A 17,921-nucleotide genomic window follows, 5' to 3' on the forward strand; every position below is an offset into this window, starting at 1 on the left:
GCAAAATGAACAAACCCGACCACAGGGGTAACTTCCACTACCTGGCTCGACCTTCTTACCCCTACAACTGCCGAGCTGAGGTGTTTCCCTGAGACCTTGGCTTTGTAGGCCATCTTTCACAAAATGTCCTGTGGTGCCACAATATAAACAAAGACCCTCTTTTCGACAACGCTCTTTCTCCTCCTTAGTAAGAGGAGCCTTAGCCACGCTGATTTGCATTGGTTCATCCCCGACTGATTTTTCAAGTGAACCTGCGGGGCGTGGGGCGCGAGACTGATCCAACCTAGTTATAGGACGTGTGTCACCACGTCTCTTGTCTCCTCGACGCTCAGCCTGATGGTGGTCTAACCGCAAGGCCAAGTCCACCATTGCGGAACAATCCGGGGGTTGTGGGTCCACTTGGGAAATGAGATCTTTAAGTTCATCTCTCAACCCCTGATAAAACAGAGACATCTGCTTCTCATAGGGCCATTCCACTTCTGCCACTAAGCAGTTAAATTTGGTCACATACGCGATTAATTATTTACATCCTTGACATAAGGTTAAAAGTTCACAGTCTTTGCACATGGCCGCCGCCCTACGGTTAAAGATTTTACCAAACTCCACTTGGAACTCCTCCCAATCATAGAGAATCCCATCGTCCCTTTGCACCAGAGGGTTTGCCCAGGCGGCTGCATCACCAGATAAATAAGAAATAACAAACCCAGTTCTAGCCTGGATGGACCTAAACACTGTTGGTTTAGTCAGGAAATGGAGTATGCATTAGATGAGGAAAGTTTGATACTTTTGCGGATCCCCTGAGTATCGTTCAGGCGGGGCACCACAGGTTCTGGGGAAACATGGACCTGAACGGGACTAGGGGCGGCTGCACCACCAGGAAGGGGAGAGGCCTGCGCTGTCAAACTACGCACATGAGTGGCCAAAAATGCATAATCCTGTCTAGCGGCAGCGAGCTCGGCCTGCAAATCTTGCAGGACTTTAGTAAGTTCCTCCATGACCTGATTGGCCCGTACCACCCAGGAGCCTGGTAAACGTGGGCTTGTGCTTCTGTCAGGGCTCCAGTCTTCAGGCTCAGGAGTGGCAGGAACCAACCATCCCCTCCGCAGTCTGGGCACTTGCAAGTCTGACCTTATACAAGACACAGAGACTCCAGCGGGAAAGAGGGTTAGGAACACGATGGTTGGATGGGTTCAGGAGTAGGGTAACCGGTGAGAGGGTTAGGAGAGGGGAGGTGGACAGGGAAGGGAACAATGGGTAACACATTAAACATACATTCACATTATACAGTGCACATCAGAGAGTCTGAAAAGATGGAAATAGAATTAGCTCTGGGGTGAGTACTGGCCTCCTGCCTGCGTACTCTCAGGTCCGGTAACAATCTGGAGCGTACTACCGCTGCAAGAGAGCACTGAGTTACTATATTGTTTTTTACTTCACACACACAAAAGAACACTTGCCAGCATGCAAACGGTTAATCTGCTCCCTGTTGCGTATGCTAGCAGTGCGGAGCACTATGAGTTAGTGCGCGTGTTAATGCTGTCAACAAGCCGACACATGTGGAATTACCGCATGTGGCCCCGCACTGTACAGATGGATCCACTGGGTCTTTGACCCTTGTGCGATCCGTTTATGAATCAAGGAAGTGTGCAGTATGCCGCACGTGACTTGTGGCGGCTCAAGCACTACGCGATTCCCTACGTGGCTAAATGCCATGCAAATCGCATGCACTGCTTTTGACTCGGGATCTCCCCTAGGTTAATGCGCGCGATATGCCAGGATTGCGCTTTGGTGCCCAGATCGTGATTTAGCTGTTCTGTAGCCGGGGGGTCTGTGTGGAGTGTGGGCGGAGCCCCCCCTTGCGTGTGCCCCAGCTGCCTTCTCGGACCGTGTTCGCCCTGCGGTGCAGCGACGTCTTTCTAAGCACTCAGCACGAGCACTACTTAGCTTTTCTTGGCAAGGGGCCTGAGAGGAAGTTGGTTGGGCCGTGGCCCCTCATGCTGATCCCTGATCTCGGAGCTCTTCTGAGCACGTCCTCTCCTGCTGGAAGCTTAAGCACAAGCCCCGTGCTTTGGATATCCTTGCGCGTACGCGTGCGTGAGTCCCGCCCCTCTTGGGCTTTTTCTTGTAGTCCTGACCCCAGGGGGTTCTGGGTAATGTAGTTTTTGCTGCCTTTTTCCTGCAAACAGGACACAACAGTCTCCTATAAGGATGTAATCTGTTCCTAGAGTTGCCAGCCCTTAATACCTTTGGGTTCTTCTGGTTTTGGTCCCTCTCTGGGTCAATAATGGAAGGATTTATGTCTTGCCTCATGACACTTTTGATGTAACAGTTGTATGCCCCTCACCTGTGTGCTACCCCAGCTTACCCCCCCCCCAGCACTAATCCCAGGTGTGGCAATATATTCTTTTCATACTAACAAACAATAAACCATTCCCTCATGAGATCTAAAGGAATACTTGCTGAATGTGTCAATCAAATATTGTGAATAGAGTAGGCACCTGGACACATGTATTCTCACTTTTAGTGTCCAGGTCAAATGTCTAGTAATAAAATTCTTATATGTCAAAACATATAAATAATGTTCAAGGTATGTGTGGCCATAAGGGCAAATGTCAGATAGTCTACATCATCGCAACTTGGACATCGCCTGACCCTGCACCCCTCCCAGATGAGCCCAGCTGACCCGCATGCTCCACGAAGTAACCAGTTCAAGTCTAGCCAATCCATGAGCACCACCCCTAAAGCTTGGATAATGTCCTGTCCCCTTCATCTAATGACCTCAATTCTATATGTATCCCATATAGCACACGTCATAGATGATGTGTTTTTGTGATATAATGTGTATTTTCTGATGTTTGGACAGAGCGCTCTTGGAGCAAATAACGAGGAATCCTTGCACACATATTACAGTTCATGTTGGAACTCTGCAGTGTAAATATAAAAAAATATACTCACTGGCCCTCAAAGCACATACGTGTTAACAATGGGAGTTTCCTGCATGAAGTTTGCATTTAATGCAGAATTATCTGATGGTGTGTGTAAAGTTTGTGATGAATCAGCATTCATCATGACACAAACGAGAAAAAAAGTAAAAAAAAAAAACAATTGTGGAAAACTGCAACCCTGTGCCTGGAGAGACATATACCTGAGGTACCAGCAAATGGACATACGAAAGGGACAGTTTATTGCACCCTGTGTCATCACATCTTTCAACAGATAAAAAGGCACCAACATACATGTGCATAAACCAAGAGGGAACATCTCATAATGTGCAGACTGGTAAATGATGGCGTACATGCAAGCTGAACTGCTTGTGCACTTTCATTTTCAACATCAGCCTATGTTTTAATGCCTAGAAGGTAGTGAATGGCAACCAAGTGACATTTACACTTTTGCCTTGCTTTCTTCGTAGGTCTCCTAAGTGAACCTTGTCTCAGTGAGGGTGGTGGTGTCTTCCACCCCCACCAGAATGCCCTCTGCACTCAGCAGCTGCGTCTCTGGCTGAATCACAGTGACTATTCTAAGTTTGCCGTTTCGGAAATAAGGGTGCCGGTTGCAACTTACTGTTACCCTTGCCGGACAAGCAAACTACAATTCTGCCTGCCAGGGCCGTTGACACCGGCAGGTCTGACCTGATGGGTGCAACGGCCCCGGAAGGCAGAGTTGTCATGGAAGCACCGGCACCGTTTCTAACAGTGCCGGTGCTTCCGGGTCCCCATTCCTGTGTAATCCTATGGACTCCAAGGGAATGGTGACTAACATTTTCCAGCACCTGAATTCCTGTTCTGCCGGGACTTGTAATGTCCCTGTGGCATCAGGAAGTCAGGCGTCAGATTTTGTGTTATGAGGATGGTGGCAAAGTACCGGCATGTTACCGCTGTCCTTGTAATGAGGCCCATTGTCTGTAGAAGCCCCCAGGCGGCTATCCCAATCACAGTGGGTGGCCTGCTCCTGTCTCTTGCTGGAGGTATTCTGGTGGTCCATGTGGCTGACTGATGGTGAACTAGTGTCTTGTGGAGTTCAGAGGCACTGCCACATGCATCTCAGGCTCATACATGTCAGCATGTGAGTTACATGTGTGTGCAAAATGGATGTCTATGTAATGCCCCTATACTCAGAAGATGCCAAAGCAGCCAGATGTAATCGAAGTCTGCCAGCAAATGGCCATTGCAAAGTGCACTCTGCAGGTAGTATCAACTTGTATAAATCAAAAAATAAAACAGTAAAGGATATTCTGCAATGTTTGCACTCTTCCCTTTTGTACTCCGTCCAAATGTTAAAAAAAATAATTTAGGTGATCAAATTGAAGGTAAGCCCCATGACCTTCATGAATGGTTCAAGGCAATCACGATGGGGAAGCATGGAACCGGCCATTTGACAGAACATTCAAGATGCATTAGTCATCCATAGGAATGGTACCCCTTCCATGGCACCCTGAATATACCATGCAGATGAACAGTAGGTTGATCTGCCCGTGTGTAAGAGGGAGTAAGAACATGCCAACAACTACTGCAAAGGTATAACATGATACGATCGGTGGTGCATTAACATTGCCATTGAAAATGCCCCACCCAATACACACCCATATGCAAGGAGCCTCAACACTCCAGCAACTCATGTCATGGGTCTTCGTAGGAATGGAACATCAAAAGTGGATATGGCTTGCAGGGGGCCAGTGCAGTTTGCACTCACATGCCACAACTCTCCTCCTTGCATTAAATAACATTTCTGGCATGCAGTGGCTATAGAACATTTGTCAACCACTCCATGCCACATAGCCTGACAATGGGATTCTTTCCAAGATTGGAGGTAGTCATGGAGCTATTTGCACCATGACTGCCTCCAATAACAGTACCGGCATCGGTCTCGACTTACCGGTGTAGTCCGACCTTTGCGGGACCGGTAAGTACCCATTGAAAAAACCATTCCCCATTCCCATTTGAGCCCCATAAGGCTCCATGGGAATAGGGACGTAGCTAATAACGGTACCGCAATTTGCGGTACCGTTATTAGCTCTGAATTCCCTTAACGGGTCCCGTCCTTAACACCTGGTCAGACCAGGTGTTAAGGAAGGGACCCGCTAAGGGACCTCGTAGTAGGGCGCTATGGGATTACCGGCTCCGGTCTCCTTACCGGTGCCCGGTATCCCTTACCGCCCTACTCGGAATGAGGCCCAATGTGTACCGCAAATGGTGATGGCAGGAGCTTCTAATACAGATATCGATGCAATCTACCTGCACCTGGTGTTCATGTCAGCATGTGTATGCCATGGCAACACATAAATGCACCCCCAACATGCACAACTGGCCAGATGGTTAAAAATAGGCAAGATATCCTGCCGGAGAAAGGAGAATGTGGGGAGCGTTCACCGTACCGAGCAGGGATGCGGGCAGTAAAGAAAAAGAGAACCGAGGCTGAAGGCGTGCACAAAGCACAAGGTGCATCTGGAGTAGGATGAGCACACAGAGGACCATTGAAATGTGAGCATTGAAATTAATTCCTATGTAGTGCATATTTGTGTTGCATAAAAGGACTACACTACACCCGTCAGAGTTTGTTGACCTTCACACCTGGAAACAGAACGCCCATGTACCCATTCAATGGATGTGATAAAATGTGACCCTTTGCCACACCATACAGAGCTTACATACACTGTGTGCTGAAAAGTGACACTTTAAAAGGACATTTGAATGTGTGTGTGTCATGCAATAACTTACCTCATCAATTCCTACTCACACTGTGACTTGGTGGCTTGCATAACCATCAGCAAAAAGGGTCTCTTCAGTGTTCCCCCAAGGCAATCTCAACTTTACCACCTCTACCAAGGAAACCCCTGGTATATGTCACTGAATTGGGGGAGGGATTAATGTAAGGTAAATGCAGTCCATCAGCATTCCACCATCATGCCTGCAGAGAAACACATGGGTAAAAAGAAAAGGAATATGGCAATACCATGCCCAACAATGTGTGCTTGAGGTATATTAGTAATATGTGACATGCGTTATCAGATCACCAACAAAACGTCGATCAGAATACCTGTTTCTAGTTAGTTAGCTTAGTTTACATATGCCGAGATGAATCCCTGCGTCTAGGTGCTAGCTTAGGTTGTAGAAGATGGTATTTTATAGAACTTTTATAGAGGTAATCTTATGCAGCGTTGTAGAAGAAGGACCATGGCCCTTGGTGGACATTTCTAAGAGGTGGTTCCTCCTGTGAATGAAATGCAGGATGATGGCCGTGGAGTATGGAGTATTTGTGCTGTGGTGTTCTTGTTTCTTGTGGGGATTGAGAGTGCACTCAAAGTTTTTCTTAAGCATGATGGTTGGTGATGTCACCAAAAGTTGCTTGTAGTACATAACACATTGACTCAAGGGTAATGGCGTGCAGTGGGGCCTGGTATTGCTGGTGACGAAAAAAGGGTAACGGTGGTGGTTTATAACTGGGCGGTGTGGTGTTGAAGCTTTGGAAACCCAGAAGATTGTTGTATCATTTGGGTTGGTCTCTAGGAGCACTTGAAAGAGCTGTGGCTTGGCCTACTATAATGGTGGACACTAGAGTGTGGACGGCATATGCAACACGCCCTTGCTGGTGTTTGGTGAGCCGGAGAGGATAGATGAACAGACTGGAGGTTGTGTTATTGAAGTTGATTAATTATTGACAATAATTAATTGTGACAAAGAATTTGGCATTGCCAAAGTGTGCAAACGTCCCGATTTCAGGTCAAGTGAGTATCCGCAGTCGTAGTGACGTGCCACTATGTGGGATACACCCCTTAAACAGTTGTACAAGTTCTACCCGCGCTATGAGGACAAAATGTGAAAGTATAACGCAGAATGGATTAGCAATACAGACGGTCAAATGGTGATGCCATGGCCCCGGTAAGGCAGTCTTTCGGAATCTTTGCTGCAACACATGACCAACTATTTACATGCTGCATATAAAGGAAATAAATTAAGCAATAGACTAGCAATATTGGAGTTATGGAAGATGTTTGAAGACAAGGAAGAGGACCCACACACGAAGGTGTGGATGCTGAGTCAGCATGGAGGGCAAAGCGCCCATGGATCCTCCTCCTCCCCTCAAACCGCTGACCCACTGACAGGAGGCCAGGGATTTTACCTACCTATAGCAGCAAAGAGGAACTTAGTGGTGATAAACTGGCAAATAATAAAATAGGGACTATGATTGATGTACACAAAGAACACAGCGACCTTCAACGAAGTTGACTGCGGCGACAAGGTCACTCAGAGATGCAAAGGCTACAAAGAGGTGACTGGTTTACCGAACAAGTGGGTGGGAAGACAGATATTGCTTAAACTAGACCAAAGGAGTGTAACAGAGCCCAGAGAAATTGAGGAGGAAGCTCAGAAACAAAGGGATAAGTAGGAAGAGGACAGAGAATGGGCAGAGGTAATGGAGGCAGTGAAGAGAAGAGAAAGAGGGGTGAGAGAGCAATAGGAACAATTGAGAAAAGGGGCAGTGAAAATAGAAGAGAACGAGAGAGAGGACAGGGAAAAAGGAGAAGACAGAAAGAAATAAGAAGGTGATGAGAAAGGCTGAGGAAAAAAAGGAAAGGCAGTTTCATTGAAGAGTGAGAAGAGAAAAATTGAGATTGAGAGAATTGTTAAAGAATGTCGACACACAGAGGAGAGAGATGAAAGACAGTAGTGTGTGAGAGAGAGAGAGAGAGAGAGAGAGAGAGAGAGAGAGAGAGAGAGAGAGAGAGAGAGAGAGAGAAGTAGACAGAGACAGCAAGTGACTCACTGGACAGAGCAGTGAGGAGACAAGGGAAGCACATGTTGAAAAGGTTCAACTTTGAGCAATAAGTGGGTGATGACATTTTTACAACATTGGGGTCAGATGAAAAATTAAGGGAGAGTGATGACAACGAAGGGAGGAGGCCGCACCACCCCTCCGAGCGAGTAAGCCTAGAGTGGGAGACACTGTGGGATGAAGAGGAATATACAGAAAGGGGAAAGCTGGAACCTGAGGGTCGAATTGAGCGCTCCAAAGGAAGATCCCAGATGAAGTTACTGTTAGGTAAGTTACTTTCACTGAACTGAGGTAGCATACAAGGTCTTTAGGAAGAAAGTGAGTCAATCGTGGTCTCTGTACGACCTCTGACAGTACAACAGGCAGTCGTGTAGAGATGGGGAAAACCTGAATAGCGGGAGAAAGAACCCCGAAGAACAACTGGATTGTTGTCTGCTGATCCTTTGGTGTAGACTCCGAAGAGGACGCTGTGTCCTTAAATCCAGTGCCAGAGTGTTGTCGTCTGTGTTAGTTGCATAGTAGCGTAATGCAGATTACTTGGCTGCTGATGATAATGCTGTGGCAACCACGACAGAGACCCGTTACAGTTCACAATGAGAGGACTACAACGTGAGCATGGAATTATCCCATAGAGCTGTGGGGCAAGGAGTGCATGGAGCGGCAGCCACGACAGGGACACGTTGTAGTACACAGGAGGTGGACTACAAAATGGGCATGGCATTATGCTGGTAGTTCATAGTAGAGCACAGGAGACCTGCACTGTTCTTGAGGATTAGGTATGCAAATGCCTGGACCATGAAATGGCGAGGAGCGCCTATAGGTGCAGCTTGCACATGCATAATTGCATGTAAGGGCGAGGAGTGCATAGAGCTGCAACGCAGGCATGCAAAATTGCCTGAAGCAAGAAAGACGAGGAGCGTGTAGAACTGCAGCCTTGGTAACTTTCCGACTGAGCACCGCTAGTGAGCAGCAAAATGGGCAAGATATCTTGCCGGAGAAAGGAGAATGTGGGGAGCGTTCACTGTGCCGAGCAGGGATGCGGGCAGTAAAGAAAAAGAGAACCGAGGCAGAAGGCGTGCGCAAAGCACCACGCTAGGGGAAGTAGGCTGAGGGAGACCCCAGGAAAAGAGGAGGAAGGGAAAAACAGCAATGCATGAAGTAGCGCAAGAGACCAGAAGCCAGAAAGGCACCAGCCAGAAGAAACGTAGAGGGGGTAGAGGTATCGGGTTCAGGAAGAGAACACAGCTCCGTATTCAGGCAGCATGAGATTAGAAATCTGCGGAACGCCATCTTCAGGTGGAGTGGACATAGCAACGCAGCGATCAATGTAGAATCTGCATTTTAGGCCGTTTACTCGTGGTGGAGGAAACTGGAACTGGACAGTAACTGGTAAAAGTTTGGATGGGGTAAATAGTCTCCAGGAGTGCCAGAGGTTCCATGGTCGCCTGAAATTCCTAACAGTATGCCCCCCCCACGGGTTTGGGTAGGTCTGGGTTTCCACGGATGGGTTAGATGATACCCTTTGAGCAATACAGGGGCGTGTACTGATGAGGCTGGTTGCAAGCTGTGATCAGCTGGATCATATACCTTTCAGTCTAGGAGGTATTGCAATCACCCTCTGTAATTTCGTGATTCACAGATGCCTGAAATCTTGTATTACGGTCCTTTTCCAGTGTCAATGGAGGGGGGGAGTTGTTTTTTGTCTGTCTATGGAAAGGCTCGTCCTGATAGGACTTCAATTAGGACATATGAAACACGGGATGTGTTTTGGACAATGAAGGAGGAAGAGATAGGCGTTAAGCCACAGAACCCACTTTGGCCACAATGGAAATGGGCCCAAAGAACTTGGGAGAAAGTTTGGAGGGTACCAATTTCGAGGAGAGAAATCGGGAGGCTAACCATACTTTGTTTCCTATGTTGCAAAGCATTTCTTTCCTTCATTTGAGATCGGCTCTTGTCTTATCTCTTGCACATGAGGCTTCCAGGGCAGTCAAGGCTTAAGCATGACCGGATTCAGTGTCCTGGCAAAGTACTGTTACTGAAGGAAAGCTTCATGAGGATTTGACTGGAAAGTTTACACAGGAAGGATGGAATCCATATGTGCAGTGGAATGGACTCATCCCTATCTGTCATGATGCCTACTCCCGGGAAGCCAGTTCAGGGCCAGCGTCCCCGAAAGCAGGCATCATGTCCCCAGGGAGGGACCCAGCAACCCTTTATAGGGGCTCTTTGGACATTGTCCCGGCGCCTTTGGCACCAGGCTCATAGAAGGCATCAGTCCTGGCACCATAGGCGCCAGGCTCATTATGGGAGTGCTTGGATGGACTTACCTGATGCAGACCATGCTGCTGGATCCAGACCTCCTTGAGGTCTGAAAGGGACTATTTTACTTATGGGACTATTTTACCACTCGGGCGTGGCTGAGGAAGAATACTTACCTGGAACTACTTTGGGGCTATTTAAACCACGGCCAGACAGCAGCTCACGCTTCGCGTTGTTCTGAATCTAGCAGCTGGACGCTCACCGTGTCTGCTCCTGCATCCTGGCTCCAGCCACGCCCGCCTGCTCCCTGGAACACCTGAAAAGGAAGTAAAGGAGAGAAAGGTGAATAATTGAACTTTACCTACCTCCATCCGGAGTCCGGAACCATCACTCCGACGATCCTGAGAAAAGACATTATTTTTAGAAGCGCATCGCATTGCTCGCTGCAGTGCCGCGTTCCACTCACCTCCACGAGGCGCCCTCGGGCTCTTCAGCCACCATTGGCACCATCCGTCGCCTTTCAGCGCCTAAGGAGAAAAAGAGACAAAGCAAAGGTGAGCGAAGGAACAGATTGAGGAAGGCCTGATTCTTCCACCTTAAGACTTACCTGATTTTTGTTGGGACAATCTTTCCACACCTCAGGTCGGCACCGCTTCTTTGGCACTGCCGTACCCCAGCCCCGAAGGGGAAAAAGAGACAAAACAAAGGTGAGCGAAGGAACAGATCGAGGAAGGCCTGATTCTTCCACCTTAAGACTTACCTGATTATTGTTGGGACAATCTTTCCTCACCTCGGGTTGGCGCCGCTTCTTTGGCACTTCCGTACCCTGGCCCCTAAGGGGAAAAAGACACACGCATTAGTGGGTGAAAGCAAGATCACTAAGGGAACCATCCATCAAAAAGACTCACCAGATTTACCTTCGGCGAATCCATTCCTCTACGCGGATTCTTCATCCTACATCTGAAATAGAGAAAAGGACAATTAAGGCTTGAACTTTTGCAACTGAATACTTACGGCCTCATATCGGAAAAGTCAAGCGGAGTTGAATACTCACCAAACCCGAGATCCAGTGAAGTAACTGGAAATCAACGCTCCCCTGCATCGGAAGCAGGATGGAGAGCTCGTCCTTTCAGACTCTAAGGTGAGACTCTACGGGGAATCGCGGAGGGGGTTCGAGGAGTGTGAGAGGGGGAAGGTGGGGAATCCGACACATTATCCAGCAGACAGTTAATCCCCTTTTCCATCTACAGAAGGATTCTTCTACAGGCCAGACAGGTGAGGTTTGGGGGTCTGGTCCAGTCCGTCTTCCGAGTCCTGCGCATCACCTTAGAAGGGCTCATAGCAGTCCAGAACAGATCGGCGCCTCCGTGGGAATCAGGTGAGCGTTACACTATCACTGTATGTAGATAATTATTGTAAGCATACTCTGCCAAGGGTAGTAATAAAGACCAGTTGTCTTGGGTAGCTTAGACAAAACATCTAAGGTAGTGTTCCAATGTCTGGTTAAGGCGCTCTGTCTGGCTGTATGTCTGGGGGTGAAAGCCCGAATAAAGAGCTTGTTGTATGCCTGCTATTTGGCATATCCCCTTCCAGAAACACAACATATATTGCGTGCCCCTGTCTGAAATGCTGGAGTCTGGTAATCCATGTAAACAGAAGATGGTTTCTAGGAAATGGTGAGCCATCTGAATGGCTGAAGGGACTTGTGGTAGTGCCAAGAAATGAGCCAATTTGGTCATGGTGTCTATTGTGACCATGATGGCAGTGCTGCCGGTGGAGATTGGCAGGTCAACAATACAATCTGTGGAAATGTTTTGCCACGGCTGGGTAGGTAATTTAGGTTGTGCTAGGAGTCCTGCTGGCTTGAGTCAGGGGGTCTTGGTCTGAGAAAAGACAATACAGGCAGCTATGTATTCATGTATATCAGGGACCATGGACTGCCACCAAAAGTGTCATCACACATGGTCCAGGGTGACCTGTACTCCTCAATGTCCGACTACCATAGAGTTGTGACACATTCTTAGGACTTCTATTCATAGGGAGGTATTTGGTATGAACACATGTCTTCCATAGAAGAGGAAATATTCTTTTTATTTTAGATTAAAGGTGTGGCCAGTGTCATGTTGGATGGGGTGGATGCTCAATGTAGTCTCCAGGAATGCCAGAGTTTCCAGGGTCACCTTAAATTCGTAACAGTTACCCCATATGCGCGGAGGTTGAGAACATTACCAGGACAATAGTGAACTAGCATAGTGAGACAATTTACAGTTACTAAAGACATAGGGAAATTTGTCAGAGATGTGGGGCTGACACAGTTTCAGCTGCTAGAAAAGGGTGGCAGACGACCACAATACATACCGTGGCAACAGATGGACAAAGATAATTTGAGTTGTTAGTTGCCATTGTTGATTGCAGGAGTGGGGAAATGGATGTATGAACTATAAAGATTGACCGCAGGGACGACACTGGCAGTGGGTGACAAAGGGCTTACTTTCTGCAATGTTTGGGGCAGTAGTTGACAATGTTTGTAAATGTGCAGAATATCCCAGAGTGAGAGCGCACAGCACAGTGCACGATGGGGCTCTATTCAATAACTGAAGAGCAGCCGCATGGCAGGCTCTGAGTGTACAGTACCCAGACACATCTGATCATGGCACGCAAAATATTTGAGGACGAAGACCCACTCCAATATATTCAGGAGATACCAAGGGGTTACCAGAACAAGGGCAGAAGCAGTTGAAAAAATTAGGGGGATGGAGGGGAAGCCACGGTCAGAAATTGACCATAGGTCATTATTGTCGGCTAATGCAGGAGAATGCAGAAAAGAAACAGGGGGAAAGAAAAACTGGAAAATGCAAAGTTAGTTTAGAAAAAAAATACAATGGAAGGAGTGCTGTTGACAAGCAAAGAGGGAGTGGCTACCCAGAACACCAGATACGTGTGCCACAAATGGTACCAGCATTACATGCACCGGCCCAGTCACAACAGACCATGATGTTTACATCACTGTTGCGGGTGTACACACTGTCATCACAAGCAGCATCATGCGCACCAGTGCAGCAGAACACTGTAGCCATAGGACATGCAGACCCTGCAATGCAAACCCCCACACAGATATAAGGGGGAGTGATCATGGTGGGAGGAAATCCTTTCCCTGGGACAGGGATGAATTCATACCCACAATGGGACAGCCCAAAGACTGACTTGATTTGCTCAATCCTATCTGTTACACCTGACCCGAACGAGAAACTGTGTGTAGGGGTAACCATAGGTGACACAACTTTCTCTTGTTTTCGTCGATACAGTGGAGACTAAATCCTGTATTGGGAGGTAAGGGAAATACCTTATGTCAGGCATTGGCATGAATGCTCAAGTTTTCTCTGGGGCTACAGGTGTCGTTCCATTTACTGGCAAATTGCCAATCTCCTTTGTGGAGCATGACCATACCATGCAACTGCCATATTCCCACCAGACCAAAGTTAACATAATGGGAAGGGACATGATGAGTAAAGTCAACATGACCATCACTTTCATTGAGCAAGGGATAGTGTGTTCTACTGCATGAATCCACTATTTGAATGCACAAGAATGTATACATGCTTTTTGCAGTCAAACTGTACAGACAGAGATTTCCCTGCATCCCAAGGTATTTCAACAAGGGGTGAAAGTGTCAGCATGGCTTCCAGGGATACAGGGCAAGCTGCTTAGCTTTCCCAACAAAGTATTGCTCAGACCATAGTAAGGGATGAGAGAATAGTTTTGCACAGGACTGATGATACAGAGCAAGCATGGAGAGCAGTCATTTCAGTAGGAGAAGGGCACACACTGACTGACTTGACAAAGAATTGTTTCCAGGCGACTATTCAGATATTGAGACAATGTTCTTTATGAGCATTACTTACTGGGTGAGAATTAATTACAGGGAAGTCCTAGAGAGAATGGTTCTGATGAAAAAGGAACCACTGCCATTTCTTGCGGAAGAGCTGGTGCAAGTACCAAGCATACTGTGGACCAACAGTCCATATGATGTTGACCTGTTGAAAGAGGTCGGAGCTGTTCAAATTAAGCTCAAGCCAGGGCATTTTTGAGACAATTTCCACACTTCTACACTAATGCAGCGGGGAATTTTAGTACCATCTTAAACTCAATGTAGCACGGCTGTGTACCTGGTGAAGAACGTGACAGGGGGATGTGGTCTTTTATTCAGGATTTGCTCCCTCAGAATCATATTCTTGAAGCAATGTTTCCAAAATCCAGCGACAATACTATGTAGTATTCTGCCGGAAGCAACTCATTTCACGGTGATAGAGTTGAATAATTCTGTGTTCTCTATCCAAATTTACGTAGAATCACAGGACTTCACACTGTTTCTATTTAGAAATAAAACATGGAAACACATAAGACTTCCTCAGGGGTACTGTGAATCAGCTTTTATATTAAACAGGGTCCTTCAAATGGACCTGAGAAATGTGCTTTTAGACAGCATAGTTATTCAATACTTGGACACCATTTTAATATGCAGCAGGTCAGAGGAACAGTGTCTGAAAAATTCAGTGCAGCTTTTGACAGTATTATCAGAAAAGGGGTACAAGGTGGACACGGTGTAATTACAGTATTGCCAGAGAGAGATTTCATATATTGGACAGTTAATATCTCAGAATGGGAGAACAGTGACCCCTGAAGGACCAGAGGTGATCTTCAGAACGCTGTTGCCAAAGACTGTGAGATAATGCAGCAATATTTCGATCTTTGAAATTATTGCAGGTCCTGGGTATTTCACTACAGCATGTACACTAGATATTTTTTAAACAGGCTCAGAGAGGCCCAGTCTGGGCATGGTAAACTAACAAGGACAGGTGAGATAACAGCATCATTCAAAGAACTAAAAGGGGCAATATGCACAGCACCATTATTGGGTATTCCTGACTACAATGCAGAATTGTATCTGTTTTTTCATACCAATGGAGTAGTAATGACAGCAGTGCTCATACAGAAAACTACCTTAGGGCACAAACCGATAGCTTACTACAGTGGGTTTATGTCCAGTGATAAGAAGTCATTAACCTTGTGTACAAACATTGGCTGCTGCTGCCTTTGCAGTAGAGAAATCAGCAAGTGTTACCACATGCTGTAGCACCATGCTGTACATGGAGCATGCCCCATTTGCCATTCCTGAAAAGCCAAAGAGCACAATGACCACACAAATAGTATCCAGATACAAGGTGATTATCTTGAATCTGTCGATAAAAGCAGTATGTTGTAGATTTGTAAACCAGGCGACCTTTATAGCAGGGCCAGTAGAGGAGTAGACTATGCACACAAGTGCACACATACACAGAATTTTATGAACACAGTCCTAGAGGAAGGGGGAACGCCCTCGGGGGAGGGGTGGTGCTTTTTATTGATGGGTCTTTAACTATTGACCAGACAACAGGTGAGAGACATGCTGGGATGGCAGTTGTACAGCTAAAACAGAGGGGGACATATGAAGTAGTGGTGAGCACAAGATTACCCTCACATTTGTCAGGGAACGCAGCAGAATTGGTTGCACTCATAATAGCATTACAAGCACATGAGGACGAGGAGATCACAGTGTACTCCAACTCTACCTATGTGACATCAGCAGTACATACAGGACTGTCATATTGGAAAAGGCAGGGGTTTCGACATGCTGACTGTAAGCCTGTTCAGCATGTGCACATATATGCCCTGCAGCTCCCATCAGCCAGAAATGCCAAGCCTACATGAAGGGTGAGGACATGGTTTTGTGTGACAACGAGTCAGCAGATGCAGAAGCAAAGCGAGCAGCATATGTTTTAGAAATATATGAATTTGGGTCTCCACCCAATAAACACATGCAAGCTCTCAGTGTGATATTGCGAGAAGGGTATAGTTCATTGCCTATTACCCAAATAATAGAATCTCAGGGATGAGCACCAGCAGAGAAAAAAGAGTTGTGGGCAAGGAGAGGATGTTAAATATCCCCCACAGAAACTATGTGGCAACAGGAGAGTACAGGGTATTTGGGTTATTCCCTGTACATTATTGCAGATTGTGTTCACACGGGTGACTATCTGACCCACCTTAGTAAGGAAGTGTTTGCAGTACAGATAGCTGAAGACTGGCCCGGCCCAATTTGGCAGAATATATTGCTGCTTATATGCACAATTGCATTGTCTATCAGAAATGTACTTCAGCACACACACTGGGCATAGTGCAAGGAGCAATACTGCACGTTCATGCACCCTTCCAACACCTCCACATAGATAACATGAATGTGATTCATAATTGTAATGTCTACAGGTATCGCTGGATCGAAGCTGGTCCATGCCCTCTGTGTGGCAAAATTCCTCATCAGAGAGGTTTTCACAAGGCGAGGGGTGTGCAATATCCTATAATCAGACAATGGACTACACTTTATAAATGAAGTGTTTGAGCATATCACAGCCCTTCTGGGGATAAAGCATCCCCTTTCCTGTGCTTATCATCCACAAGTGAATGGGATTTGTGAAGGCCTCAATGTCTTGCTCAAAGTAATAATTGAGAAAATAAAAATAACACTGAAAAAGGGATGGCTTCATTGTCTGAACCCTGGCATTTCTTGCATTGCGCAATCAGTCTGCATCTGACCACCATTTAACTCCTCATGAGGTTGTGACAGGATAACACTTTTGCCTCTCACTTGCTCTTCACACTAGAGCACAGATGGATGCCCACAATGTGGCCATTGTTCTTGGTAATGAGATGCATGAATATTTCACTTCAATGATGGCTAGTGCATCTTTGTATAGCTCAACAGCCAAGGTCATGGTGGGGGAGGTCAAAGAAGGATGATGAAGACACACACTAGTAGAACCATCTGAACTGCCCATACAACCGCCTTTTAATCCAGGAGACCAGGTCCTCTTGAGAAATGTCATTAGAGTGTGACACAAGCCACGCTTCGACGGTCCCTTCACTGTAGAGCCAGCAACAGATAAGGCTCTTAAATAAGTAGGGAAGAAAGCATGGAATAATTTGGGAGACATCAAGCCCTGCCGTGGTGAGACTGCCCAATCACAATTTGTAGACGATACACCGCAAGAAGAAGAAGAAGAAGAGGAACAGTGACAGATTAAAAAATGTTCAAGGACCAGTGCTAGACAAGAACATATAGACAGCTAGACTTGGCAGACCAGGCCGCTTTCTACCTTTTCTGTTATCTTGGAGGTAGAGCCACCAGGATAACAGCAAACGCAGTTACCATTTCCGGCACCTGACCCGGCAGCATTGCTGTCTAATTTCAGGTGCCAGAGTGACAATGCAAATACCTATTCATGGTTTTTCATAGGATTCTGTGAGGGGGTTTGCCATCACTGCCGGCAACGGCAATGCTAGTGACGGTAAACAGGGCTTTTTTTGCCAGTAGGGTAACTGGCTTACACTTGTGACCCACCGGCAAACCATTAGTCGGCCGGTGCGGTTAAGGGCTGGTATCCATGAATACCAGCACTTTTTTTTACCATACCTGCCGACTTAGAATGAGGCCCACTGTCTTTTCTTTACAATAGGTAATAACCGTCTATGAATGGAATGACTTTCAATGAATATTTTTACGCTTACATGATCACCAAAGAGTAACTTCATGAACTCATAGTAACCCAGAGCAAAGGATACCTGCAAAGGTTTTTGTTTATGCTTTTCTTCTTTATGTTGCACGCATTTATACAATTCTGACAAGAAGTAACATGGCTATTATTGACTTGCTTGGTCCAAATTATCTTTGAGAGGTGCTTTATTGCTGTATTAGCACAGTATTGTCTCAGAAGAGCCTGATTGTCTCAATAATGGTAATCTCAAAGGTTATATATGTTGGTAATATTTTATATTGAGTTTGTGGACAATGC

The sequence above is a fragment of the Ambystoma mexicanum genome, chromosome 3q (genome assembly GCF_040938575.1).
Source record: "Ambystoma mexicanum isolate Mex_15411 chromosome 3q, UKY_AmexF1_1, whole genome shotgun sequence".
NCBI lineage: Eukaryota > Metazoa > Chordata > Amphibia > Caudata > Ambystomatidae > Ambystoma > Ambystoma mexicanum.